This window comes from Pelobates fuscus, chromosome 5, assembly GCF_036172605.1.
Source record: "Pelobates fuscus isolate aPelFus1 chromosome 5, aPelFus1.pri, whole genome shotgun sequence".
NCBI lineage: Eukaryota > Metazoa > Chordata > Amphibia > Anura > Pelobatidae > Pelobates > Pelobates fuscus.
This window is the reverse complement of record NC_086321.1, coordinates 358,089,233-358,102,078: the sequence shown is the minus strand read 5'-3', so window position 1 is coordinate 358,102,078 and position 12,846 is coordinate 358,089,233. Positions and strand designations below refer to the sequence as shown.

Below are 12,846 nucleotides of genomic sequence, written 5' to 3'. Positions count from 1 at the left end.
AGCCACAGATGTTGATTTTTGCTGATTTCTGTTTGCGCTCAATCAGAAAACTCGAATTGGTCATTTTTCTAGCACAGACTGAAAATATGCTCTGGGGGAAATAAGGTAGGGCTTGGAAAAGGCTGCAGACAGCTGTTTTTAGATATAAATCCAAAGACCCAATGTATGAATAAATGCATGCTAGTTTGCAGTTGGAGTTTATCTACTAAATAGTATTTTGTTATGTTGTTATTTTTGGGCAGTGGATTGTCCTTTTAACCCCTTAAGGACACATGACATGTGTGACATGTCATGATTCCCTTTTATTCCAGAGGTTTGGTCCTTAAGGGGTTAAAGGAACACCATAGCATTAGGAATGTAAAGCTATAGTGTTTTAGCAACAATTTTAATTATCGCACCCCCCTGTGCACAGAAATGTTTTACTCACCTTTATTCCCATGTCACCCTGGTCTCTGCGTGGCAGCCTCACCTCCCTAGCTGAGATCACGAATTCTTATGACCTCAGACAATCCAATGCTTTCCCATAGGCAAATCACTACACTGCACCAATGAGTATCTCCTAATAGAGATGCATTGACGCTGCATCTCCAGGGGGTGCGTTCAGCATCTTCATGAAGATTATATTGATTCTGAACATCAGTCTTGCAATCTTTGCAGAGCCGAACCCAGAAAATCCCCCTAGTGTTGAGGACTACAGTTCCCATAATGCTGATTTAGCTGTGATTCTGGCAAAGCATCAGGGGAGATGTAGTTCATCTGGAGTGGCGCCGGTTCCCTACCCCTACTTTAGTGACTGTCATTAGAAGTGGCCTTATGTTGCATTGTAAACACTGCCTTTCCTTTAAATTGCTGAGGCTGCAGGGACAGACTATTAGCCCCAGAACTACTACATTAAGATTTACTGGTTCTGGTGCCTATAGTGCCCCTTTAATTGATTTAACTGCAAAGCTCCAGCAAAACTAATTGTAAACCCATTGTCTTATTTCTCTTCATCTCTATCTTCCACATGTGATCTATTTATGTATATATTGTAGTATGTTTACCCCAAAGCCAACATCCCTATCTGTAGTGGTTATGGTAATGGAAGTTCTGTATGTTTGTTTTTTTATAATGGTGCCAATAAGGTGAGGGTAACATTGTTTACATTCCTTGCACTTCTGCTCTAGACTAGATCTTTCTGGAAATGTATCCTTGTTTGTGGCTTGTTACATCCCATGTTGCAATCGAAATGCTTTATATTGAGGTCATGTAGAATGATTTACTAGTTTATGAGTTTATGAGCGCAACTGCTTATACTTTGTATATTTTCTGATGAAGCAAATTGTGTCTTGAGTTGTAAAAACTAAACTGGCTAATAAAATGGGATTTGGTACAAACCTTGGAGTATGCAAGAGATGTCTTCTCTGAATGGCCAAAGTATTTTTCATTTGTTTACTTCATGTCCATGCCTTGGCATTCTCTGGCCTCCCGTGCTTTCAACCATCGCCCTCCTTGTTTACCATTGTTCTCTATCCACCACCCCTATTTACAAGTCTATAAACCATTCTAGTACTCTGTCCTCTCCCTTGACAAGCTGAGGGTCAGTGATAAAGTGGCACTTTCCTGTGGGGACTAAACATTCTCTGGCAATTTGGCTGGTAGACTCTGTCGGCATAGTGTGAGATTGCAAACCTATACTAGGTTCAAAGTATCAAACAGTCTCTGAGCCTTAGAAGATTTTAATTACTATAATAAAATGTTTATTTTTCTAATTAGGCCATCCAATGCTTTGAATGATCACCATTTAGGGAAAAGTTAGTTATTTCAAAAGTCGCCTCAAAGTATCAAGAGTTGGTATTTACTACCGTTTTGATTATACTAAAATGTTTTTGCTCCCTGGCAAGTCCTACATTCAGAGAGACATAGCCATGTAGCCTGTCTGTCTCCCAAGGTAGCGTAGAATAAAAACAGCTATCCATAATCTACAGGTAGAGATTTGGATACACATTAATTTTCATCCCTTGAAACAAATCTCTCAGCACATTATTATCAGTCCCACCAGAATGTGTGAGAGCTTGAGAATGATTGTATGTGAGAGAGATATTGAGCAAGTGTGCGAGAGAGACCGTAAAAGAGCGTAAGAGATTCATGGTTAGATTCTACTATCAGATACAAACTTGACTCTGGTATTTATAAGAGATAACATTATCTTGTCTGATAGTATGAAGTCCCCAGAAGGTTGTTTAATTTGGCAATAGAGCTGTACCTTTCCTCCTGTTTTCGTGAATCCTCTCTTTGTCCTGTTACTTGGTTTGTTTAGCTCATTGGAGCTTAACTCAAGAGGCAGCAATTGCCCAGAGCACCTGTCTTCCAAAGACTTCTCATTGAGCTGCATTGGGAAGTCTGTGATTGGACAGCCACAGGAGGTCTGGGTGGGGTTAGAAGGGGAGGGCTTGCAAAGGCAGCAGACAAGAGAACTGCAGCTTTTATAGGCTGTTTTTAGATATACCCAAATGTTAAATGCATAATTAAATGTATGCATGTTTTTATGGGGCTATATCTGCTAAACAGTGATTATATTTTTATTGTTTTTGTATTTTGGCAGTGGAGTGTCCTTTTAATACAAGTTATATAGGACTATCAATGTTATACGTGGTTATTTTCTGCAGTTATGTAACTTCCAGATAAGTGACTGTTCCCCCAGATGTCAGGAGTCAAGAATGTATAGATTTTGAGACGTGATGGGGAATAAGCACAATGCTTTTGTTTGTCCTTCTCTGCTTACTGCCAATCGCTCATTTGTACATTATGTTCCAGGCGTATATAATCTGTGCATTGGTGTTTGGACAGGCCACAGTTACTAAATATTAAAACAATGAGTAACTTGCAAACTTTAACCATTGAGAAATGTCTGTGTCTAATAATAATTTGGATGTTTGTGGGACACCAAAGAAAACTGGCAGGAAAAGTTTGAAAACTGGTTCTTTGTGCCAAGTTATAAAATATTCAGTAGTGTTCGTTAGCAAAAAGAGCTCCCCAAGTGCCTGGCCCCTTTCTGTACAGCCCGGAGCTAATTACAAACAAACGCCTATTCACTTCCATCTGAATATAGTTCAACTTTTTTTTGCAGAGCAAAGCCACCGACCAAACAATATATCATCTATAACTCTATGTCTGGCTGCAGACTGCTATTCAGAACAACAAAGACACAACACAAGGATCTCTCGACTATCAAAACCCGAGCTGGACAGAGACCAAAGACATTTTCTTACCAAGATTCGCCAGGAATTTTATTATGCCATGGATTACGGAATTACACGGTGGGTTTCAGATTTTAATGCTTGCATGTAAACATTCAGTTGGCTTTTTACGTTTTCAGATCCGTGAGCGCACAGGGTGAAAAAAAAGAGAATTTAATGGAGATTATACCAATTTCTAAAATCCATAGGAAAAAACGTCATATACACCAAATGAAGAACCCACTGTTTGCAGTTTAGAAATCAGTTTGTTTTTTTTTCTACAGTCAGGACGGATTGATAAAATCTGCATGTTCCATGTAAAAAAAGAATTTTTAGATCTGATTTATTTCTCGAGAAAATATTCTGCAATATATGCCCTTACCACCTTTCCTGAAAGCCTATTCCATGAATACACAACTATTTATGTAAACAATGATTTACTCATATTACACTTAGACCCCCCTCACATTGACATCTTCTTCAATTCCTGATATACTAATTTAAGGCCACAGTAGCCAATCTAAAAAAACTGAGAATTTTTCCAGTTTGGCTATTTTGACATTAAACTTGAAATTCCCTTTTAATTTACCTTAAAGGAACACTATAGTCACCTAAATTACTTTAGCTAAATAAAGCAGTTTTAGTGTATAGATCATTCCCCTGCAATTTCACTGCTCAATTCACTGTCATTTAGGAGTTAAATCACTTTGTTTCTGTTTATGCAGCCCTAGCCACACCTCCCCTGGCTATGATTGACAGAGCCTGCATGAAAAAAACAAAACTGGTTTCACTTTCAAACAGATGTAATTTACCTTAAATAATTGTATCTCTAAATTGAACTTTAATCACATACAGGAGGCTCTTGCAGGGTCTCGCAAGCTATTAACATAGCAGGGGATAAGAAAATCTTTATTAAACAGAACTTGCAATAAAGAAAGCCTAAATAGGGCTCTCTTTACAGGAAGTGTTTATGGAAGGCTGTGCAAGTCACATGCAGGGAGGCGTGACTAGGGTTCATAAACAAGGGGATTTAACTCCTAAATGGCAGAGGATTGAGCAGTGAGGCTGCAGGGGCATGTTCTATACACCAAAACTGCTTCATTAAGCTAAAGTTGTTCAGGTGACTATAGTGTCCCTTTAAATAACACCGTTAGTGATTAACGCTTTCAAATCTATGCGTTTAAGATATTACATTTGCTAGACATATTTCAGTAATAGTAACCTAGAAATGAAATGTACAATGTACCCTATTGTCTATTAATCAAATGACCATGAAAAGTAAAGTGTGTTTTAAGTTATTTATACGAGGAACAGAGTATTGACAGTTTCTTATGCTTTTACAACAGTAATCACTATTTCAGTGTTTACTGGGGTGAACAGAGCACAAGAGGTAATTAACCCCTTAAGTCCGGAGGACGTAATATTACGTCCTGCAGGAACCGGCTCTAAACGCCGGCGGGCGTAATATTACGTCCTCGCCATAATGGCCGCCCACGTGGCCGGCGCTAATCGCCCGCTGCAGATCGCGGTCGGGGGGGATGCCTGGCCCCCCAGGCAACCCCCCCTGTGGCCGGTGACCGCGATCTGCAGTCTCTGATCGCAGTGACAGGCTGTCACTGCGACCAGTATTAAGCATGTGTCAGCCGATTTCAAATCAGCTGACACATGCGGCCGGCGGCGTTCCCCTTCTGCAGATCGCGGTCGGGGGACTTACCTGGCCCCCCAGGCAGTCCCCCTGGGGTCAGTGACCGCGATCTGCTAAGTCTGATTGAGGTGACAGGCTGTCACTGCGATCTCAGAGCTCTCTGATCGCAGTGACAGCTTGTCACTGCGATCAGTGTTACATGTGTCAGCCTATTGGCTGACACATGTAACTGGCACAGTGATCCCCCTGCAGATTGGAAGGGGGGAGTGCTTGTACCACCCAGGCACTCCCCCCTGTGGTCAATTACCCAATCTGCAGGAGGTGATCACAGTGACAGGCAGTCACTGTGATCACTGATCCTGTGTCAGCCAGTGATGTGAAATCACTGGCTGACACTGTCATTGCCCCCCTGTCCTAAAATAAAATAAAATAAAATATTAGTTAAAAAAATTACAGTTACAAATAAGATATACTTAGATCATATATATTATATATATATATATATGATCTAAGTATATATATATATATATATACACATACACACACACACACACACATTTACACATACACGACGTGTATTTAAATATTAATATATATATAAATATATATATTAATATCAAATTACACGTAGACTGATACTGATCAAATATATATATAATTATTGTTATATATATATTTATATATAATATAAAAAAAAATATGTAAATACGTAAAAAAATAAAATAAAAAAAATATTTAAAAATAAATAATTAAAAAATATATAGATGTGTTATTTCGTTCTAACTGTATTGTGATATTAATATATATATTTATATCAAAATACACGTAGAACAAAATAATATATATATATCTATATACATAAATATATACGTATATATCACTATATATATACCTATATATAAATAAAAATATTAAAAAAAATTATATATATATACGTATATATACACATATGTATATATATATACATATATTAATTCTACACATATATTTATGTAATAATTTTACATAATTAGGTATCCTAATTAATTACAATTAGCGGGACCTGCCTGACAACCCATGCCGAAAGTATAGGGAATTTAATTTGCTAGCACTATATTTAACCCTATAACTTTCCAAGACACCATAAAACCTGTACATGGGGGGTACTGTTTTACTCGGGAGACTTTGCTGAACACAGATATTAGTGTTTCAAAACAGTAAAATGTATTACAACGATGATATCGCCAGTAAAAGTGACGTTTTCTGCATTTTTCACGCACAAACAGCACTTACACGGACGATATTATTGCTGCAATACTTTTTACTGTTTTGAAATACAAATATTTGTGTTGAGCGAAGTCTCCCGAGTACAACAGTACCCCACATGTACAGGTTTTATGGTGTTTTCAAAAGTTACAGCGTCAAATATAAGGCTTGTGTTTCATTTTTTTCACATTAAAATTCGCCAGATTGCTTACGTTGCCTTTGTGACCCTATGGTAGCCCAAGAATGAAAATTACCCCTATGATGGCATACCATTTGCAATAGTAGACAACCCAAGGTATTGCAAATGGGGTTTGTCCAGACTTTTTTAGTAGCCACTTAGTCACAAACACTGGCCAAAATTGGCGTTTTTTGCATTTTTCACACACAAACAAATACTAACGCTAACTTTGGCCAGTGTTTGTGACCAAATGGCTACTAAAAAAGACTGGATATACCCCATTTGCAATACCTTGGGTTGTCTACTATTGCAAATGGTATGCCATTATGGGTGTAAATTTAATTCCTGGGCTACTATACAGTCTCAAAGGCAACGTAACCAATCTGGCGAATTTCAATTTCAAATGTAACGTGCTATATTTGACCCTGTAACTTCCCAAAACACCATAAAACCTGTACATAGGGGGTACTGTTTTACACGTGAGACATCGCTGAATACAAATATGTGTATTGTATTGCAGTAAAAGCAAACAGTATTTTGACATCCACAGTTAAAATGTCACATAGAACAAAAAAAAATTAAAAAATTCTTTTTTTCTCCCATTTTTTTTATAAATTTTTTATATTAAATTATGTTCAATACCTAAATATTTGATGTTAAATGAAAGCCCTGTTTCCCCTGAATAAAATGATATATAATAAGGGGGGTGCATTTAATATGAAAGAGGTGAATTACGGTTGGACAGACATATAGCGTAAATGCCAGGTTTTGTTTACGTTTTGTTCTGTTCACAACTTGTACATTTGGCTGCGGTGTTAAGGGGTTAAAACATTTACTTACTTCAGCTGAATTTCTGTGTTTTGCAAGGCTACGCATCCCTATGTTGCTTTGGGTGCACGCATTCCAGCTCAGGCATCTAACACGCGCATGCTTCCCTGTAATATTCTCTTGCTGTGCTGCACATGTGCATGCCCACCCAGAGCAGTTTTTTTAATTTGATAATGTAAGTAGCTGTAAGTGTTCTCCTGATTGCCTGAATCCCCTCTCTGTCCAGTCAGTAACATGTTAGGGCAGTTTGCTGTGGATAATGCGGCATCTCCTGGGTATTTCATAAAAGACTCTGAAAGTTAAAGGCACACGATGGTCATCAAAACGACAACAGCTTAATGTAGTTGTTCTGGTGTCTATAGCCTGCCCCTGCAGGTTTTCAGAGAAAATGCAGTGTTTCTATTACTGCCTAGTAACATCTCTAGTGGCAGTCACTCAGACGGCCACTAGAAGTGATTTCTAGTCCAATGCTGCACAGTGTGCACCACTGACGCTAATATTGGCGCAGAGCAGTGTTTAACCGTGCATGCTCGATTGCCTCCCAATACTTAACTATTGAAAGCATTGGATTGGCTGAGATCATCAAGATTGATAATCTTAGGTTCTCAGCCATGGAGGCGGATCCAGCTGTGGCAATACCGACACGGCGTCGGAGAAAAATTAAGTACAATTACATTTAATCTCAACAGAGAGGGGACCGGGGACCTAATGATTTATTCCTACACTATTTTACCTTTAAAGACTTGAGAGATTAGAAAAATGTACACTTTGTGTGTTTTACTAAAGAAAACATTTATAAACTTGTAGCAGCTTCCAAAACTGAGATTACATTAACTAGACATATTTCCAAATAGTAATAGTATAGAAATGCAATGTATAATATACAGCGAGCCGTTGTATTCAATCACCATGTAGTTTACCCTATTGCCTATTATTCAAATTTCCATGAAAAATCAAGTATTCTATAGCATTAGGAATACAAACCTCTATTAGATTATTAGAAGCCATAGTTAGTCCCTGGGCACCCCCAACCCCCAACTGCAATAAAAAAAGAATTGCAAAAAGATTTTATTTACTTTTTCTTCAGCACTAAGGCTTCTTCCGTGCTGCTGCCTGCTCCTCCTATCGTGAAAACATCAGGCAGGCGTCACCAGTGGCGTCGCTAGGGGGGGGGCAGAGGGGGCCATGGCCCCCCCTACATCATGCTGTGCCCCCCAAATGCCGGCAACTTGCCCCTCCCCCCCGAAAATAGTGCATCTGCCATCTGTGGACCTACCTCATTAGGGGCTCGGTCGGGTGCTGCAGCCCTTTGGCAGCCCGGGCCTCTTTAAAGTTGCAGGGAGTGCTGGGAGGAAGTGACTGTTACTTCCTCCCAGCTTACAGACCGCGCGGGCTGAGAACTCCCAGGATGCAGGCAGCTGGGAGAGAAGGAGGAGGCAGCAGCTGAGAGAGAAGAAGGAGGGAGGAGAGAGAACTCTGCAGCTTCAGACTCAGACTCCCACCAGGATCAGCCAGCCCCAGAAAGTTAACCAAAAGGTATGTAAGGGGCAGGGTGGGTGGTTAACATTATGGAAGCTGCAATGCAAATTGTGTGTGTGCCAGTGTGTATGTTTAGGTATGTGTACATCTGTGTGTGTATCTGTATCTGTGAATGTCAGTGTGTATCTGTGAGTGTCAGTGTCAGTGTGTATGTGTGTGTGTATCTGTGAATGTCAGTGTGTATGTGTGTGTGTATCTGTGAGTGTCAGTGTGTATGTGTGTGTATCTGTGAGTGTCTGTGTGTATGTGTGTGTATCTGTGAGTGTCAGTGTGTATGTGTGTGTATCTGTGAGTGTCAGTGTGTGTATCTGTGAGTGTCAGTGTGTATGTGTGTGTATCTGTGAGTGTCAGTGTGTGTATCTGTGAGTGTCAGTGTGTATGTGTGTGTATCTGTGAGTGTCAGTGTGTATGTGTGTGTATCTGTCAGTGTCAGTGTGTATGTGTGTGTATCTGTGAGTGTGAGTGTCAGCGTGTATGTGTGTGTATCTGTGAGTGTGAGTGTCAGTGTGTATGTGTGTGTATCTGTGAGTGTCAGTGTGTATGTGTGTGTATCTGTGAGTGTCAGTGTGTATCTGTATCTGTGATTGTCAGTGTGTATGTGAGTGTATGTGTGTGTCAGTGTGTATCTGTATCTGTGAGTGTCAGTGTGTATCTGTGAGTGTCAGTGTGTATGTGTGTTTATCTGTGAGTGTCAGTGTATGTGTGTGTATCTGTGTCAGTGTGTATGTGTGTGTATCTGTGAGTGTCATTGTGTATGTGTGTGTCAGTGTGTATCTGTATATGTGAGTGTCAGTGTGTATGTGTGTGTATCTGTGAGTGTCAGTGTGTATCTGTATCTGCGAGTGTCAGTGTGTATCTGTATCTGCGAGTGTCAGTGGGTATCTGTATCTGTGAGTGTCAGTGTGTAGTTTCAGTGTGTATCTGTGAGTTTCAGTGTGTATCTGTGAGTGTCAGTGTGTATCTGTGAGTGTCAGTGTGTATCTGTGAGTGTCAGTGTGTATCTGTGAGTATGTCTGTGAGTATGTCTGTGTGTTAGTGTGTATCTGTGTGTACCACTGCACTCAGGTTCTGCTTTTCACTCTGGCCCACAGCCTCAGAGGTGTTCTGCATTAGAAAGACACTGCTAATCCGTCCAACAATACAAGGTAATAGAATATACAGGCAACACTCCGGGTACTGAAGGTGTATTTATTGAAGGGTAGAACACCACATAAAAGTGCAACTTTTCAGCCCTAGACGGACTTAAACATGATTAAGGCCCTCTAGGGCCGAAACGTTGCACGTTTGCACTTTTAAGGTGTTCTATACTCCAATAAATATATCTTCAGTACCTGGAGTTTTGGCTGTATATTCTATTGCCTTGTATCTGTGTGTGTGTGTGTATGTGTCATTTTGTGTATATTTAGGGATGTGTGTGTGTGTGTGTGTGTGTATATGTGTAGGTATGTGTATCTGTGTATGTAGGTATCTGTGTGTGAATGTGTAGGTATAGGTTTGTATCTGTGGGTGTGCCAGTGTATGTGTGTGAAGGTATATGTTTTTCTCTGTGTGTATGTGCCAGTGTGTTATTGTGTTTTCATATCACTGTGTGTGGCCGCATATGTGTACAGCCTCCTATCCCCTAAACAAGAGTCCCCTATTCCTCCGCTGCAGCCCTTTTCACCCCGCTCTAGCCCACCACCAGTGCCCCTCCTGAGATTTGGTTCTGGATCCGCCACTGCTCGGCTGTGTGTGTGTGTGTGTGTGTGTGTGTGTGTGTGTATGGATTTAGGAGTCTGTGTGTGTGTGTGTATGGACTCAGCTGTGTGTGTGTGTGTGTGTGTGTGTATGGACTCAGCTGTGTGTGTGTGTGTGTGTGTGTATGGACTCAGCTGTGTGTGTGTGTGTATGGACTCAGCTGTGTGTGTGTGTGTATGGACTCAGCAGTCTGTGTGTGTGTGTATGGACTCAGCAGTGTGTGTGTGTGTGTGTGGACTCGGCAGTCTGTGTGTGTGTATGGACTCAGCAGTGTGTGTGTGTGTGTGTATGGACTCAGCAGTGTGTGTGTGTGTGTGTGTGTGTATGGACTCAGCAGTGTGTGTGTGTGTGTGTATGGACTCAGCAGTGTGTGTGTGTATGGACTCAGCAGTATGTGTGTGTGTGTGTGTGGACTCAGCAGTCTGTGTGTGTGTGTGTATGGACTCAGCAGTGTGTGTGTGGACTCAGCAGTCTGTGTGTGTGTATGGACTCAGCAGTCTGTGTGTGTGTATGGACTCAGCAGTGTGTGTGTGTGTGTGTGTATGGACTCAGCTGTGTGTGTGTGTATGGACTCAGCTGTGTGTGTGTGTATGGACTCAGCTGTGTGTGTGTGTGTATGGACTCAGCTGTGTGTGTGTGTGTGTGTGTATGGACTCAGCTGTGTGTGTGTGTGTGTATGGACTCAGCTGTGTGTGTGTGTGTGGACTCGGCAGTCTGTGTGTGTGTATGGACTCAGCAGTGTGTGTGTGTGTGTATGGACTCAGCAGTGTGTGTGTGTGTGTGTGTGTGTGTGTATGGACTCAGCAGTCTGTGTGTGTATGGACTCAGCAGTATGTGTGTGTGTGTGTGTGTGGACTCAGCAGTTTGTGTGTGTATGGACTCAGCAGTATGTGTGTGTGTGTGTGGACTCAGCAGTCTGTGTGTGTGTGTGTGTGTGGACTCAGCAGTCTGTGTGTGTGTGTGGACTCAGCAGTCTGTGTGTGTGTATGGACTCAGCAGTCTGTGTGTGTGTATGGACTCAGCAGTGTGTGTATGGACTCAGCAGTCTGTGTGTGTGTGTGTATGTATGGACTCAGCAGTCTGTATGTGTGTATGGACTCAGCTGTGTGTGTGTGTGTGTATGGACTCAGCTGTGTTTGTGTGTGTGTATGGACTCAGCTGTGTGTGTGTGTGTGTGTGTGTATGGACTCAGCTGTGTGTGTGTGTGTGTGGACTCAGCAGTGTGTGTGTGTGTATGGACTCAGCAGTGTGTGTATGGACTCAGCAGTCTGTGTGTGTGTGTATGTATGGACTCAGCAGTCTGTATGTGTGTGTGTGTGTGTGTATGGACTCAGCTGTGTGTGTGTATGGACTCAGCTGTGTGTGTGTGTGTATGGACTCAGCAGTCTGTGTGTGTGTGTATGGACTCAGCAGTCTGTGTGTGTGTGTGTGTGTGTGTGTGTATGGACTCGGCAGTCTGTGTGTGTGTGTGTATGGACTCGGCAGTCTGTGTGTGTGTGTGTATGGACTCAGCAGTGTGTGTGTGTGTGTGTGTGTGTATGGACTCAGCAGTGTGTGTGTGTATGGACTCAGCAGTGTGTGTGTGTATGGACTCAGCAGTCTGTGTGTGTATGGACTCAGCAGTATGTGTGTGTGTGTGTATGGACTCAGCAGTGTGTGTGTGTATGGACTCAGCAGTATGTGTGTGTGTGTGTGGACTCAGCAGTCTGTGTGTGTGTGGACTCAGCAGTCTGTGTGTGTGTGTATGGACTCAGCAGTGTGTGTGTGGACTCAGCAGTCTGTGTGTGTGTGTAAGGACTCAGCAGTCTGTGTGTGTGTATGGACTCAGCAGTGTGTGTATGGACTCAGCAGTCTGTGTGTGTGTATGTATGGACTCAGCAGTCTGTATGTGTGTATGGACTCAGCAGTCTGTATGTGTGTATGGACTCAGCAGTCTCTGTGTGTGTGTGTGTGTGTGTATGGACTCAGCAGTCTGTATGTGTGTATGGACTCAGCAGTCTGTGTGTGTGTGTATGGTCAGCAGTCTGTCTCTCTGTGTGTAAGGACTCAGCAGTCTGTGTGTGTGTGTGTGTGTGTGTGTGTAAGGACTCAGCAGTCTGTGTGTGTGTGTGTGGACTCAGCTGTGTGTGTGTGTGTGTGTATGGACTCAGCTGTGTGTGTGTGTGTATGGACTCAGCTGTGTGTGTGTGTGTATGGACTCAGCTGTGTGTGTGTGTGTGTGTGTGGACTCAGCAGTCTGTGTGTATGGACTCAGCAGTCTGTGTGTGTATGGACTCAGCAGTCTGTGTGTGTATGGACTCAGCAGTGTGTGTGTGTGTGTGTGTGTGTATGGACTCAGCAGTGTGTGTGTGTGTGTGTGGACTCAGCAGTGTGTGTGTGTGTGTGTGTATGGATTCAGCAGTCTGTGTGTGTATGGACTCAGCAGTCTGTGTGTGTGTGTATGGACTCAGCAGTGT

General features: G+C 41.9%; 1 protein-coding gene across 2 annotated transcripts in view; it reads left to right on the top strand.

Annotated features, from left to right (window-relative positions):
- Positions 1-12,846, top strand: part of TMEM100 (transmembrane protein 100) — a 39,933-nt gene that overhangs the window by 16,464 nt on the left and 10,623 nt on the right. For both annotated transcript variants that reach the window (XM_063456006.1, XM_063456007.1), the window contains exon 2: positions 3,110-3,299. The gene's annotated coding sequence lies outside the window, so the exon portion shown is untranslated. The remainder of the gene's footprint in view (positions 1-3,109; positions 3,300-12,846) is intronic.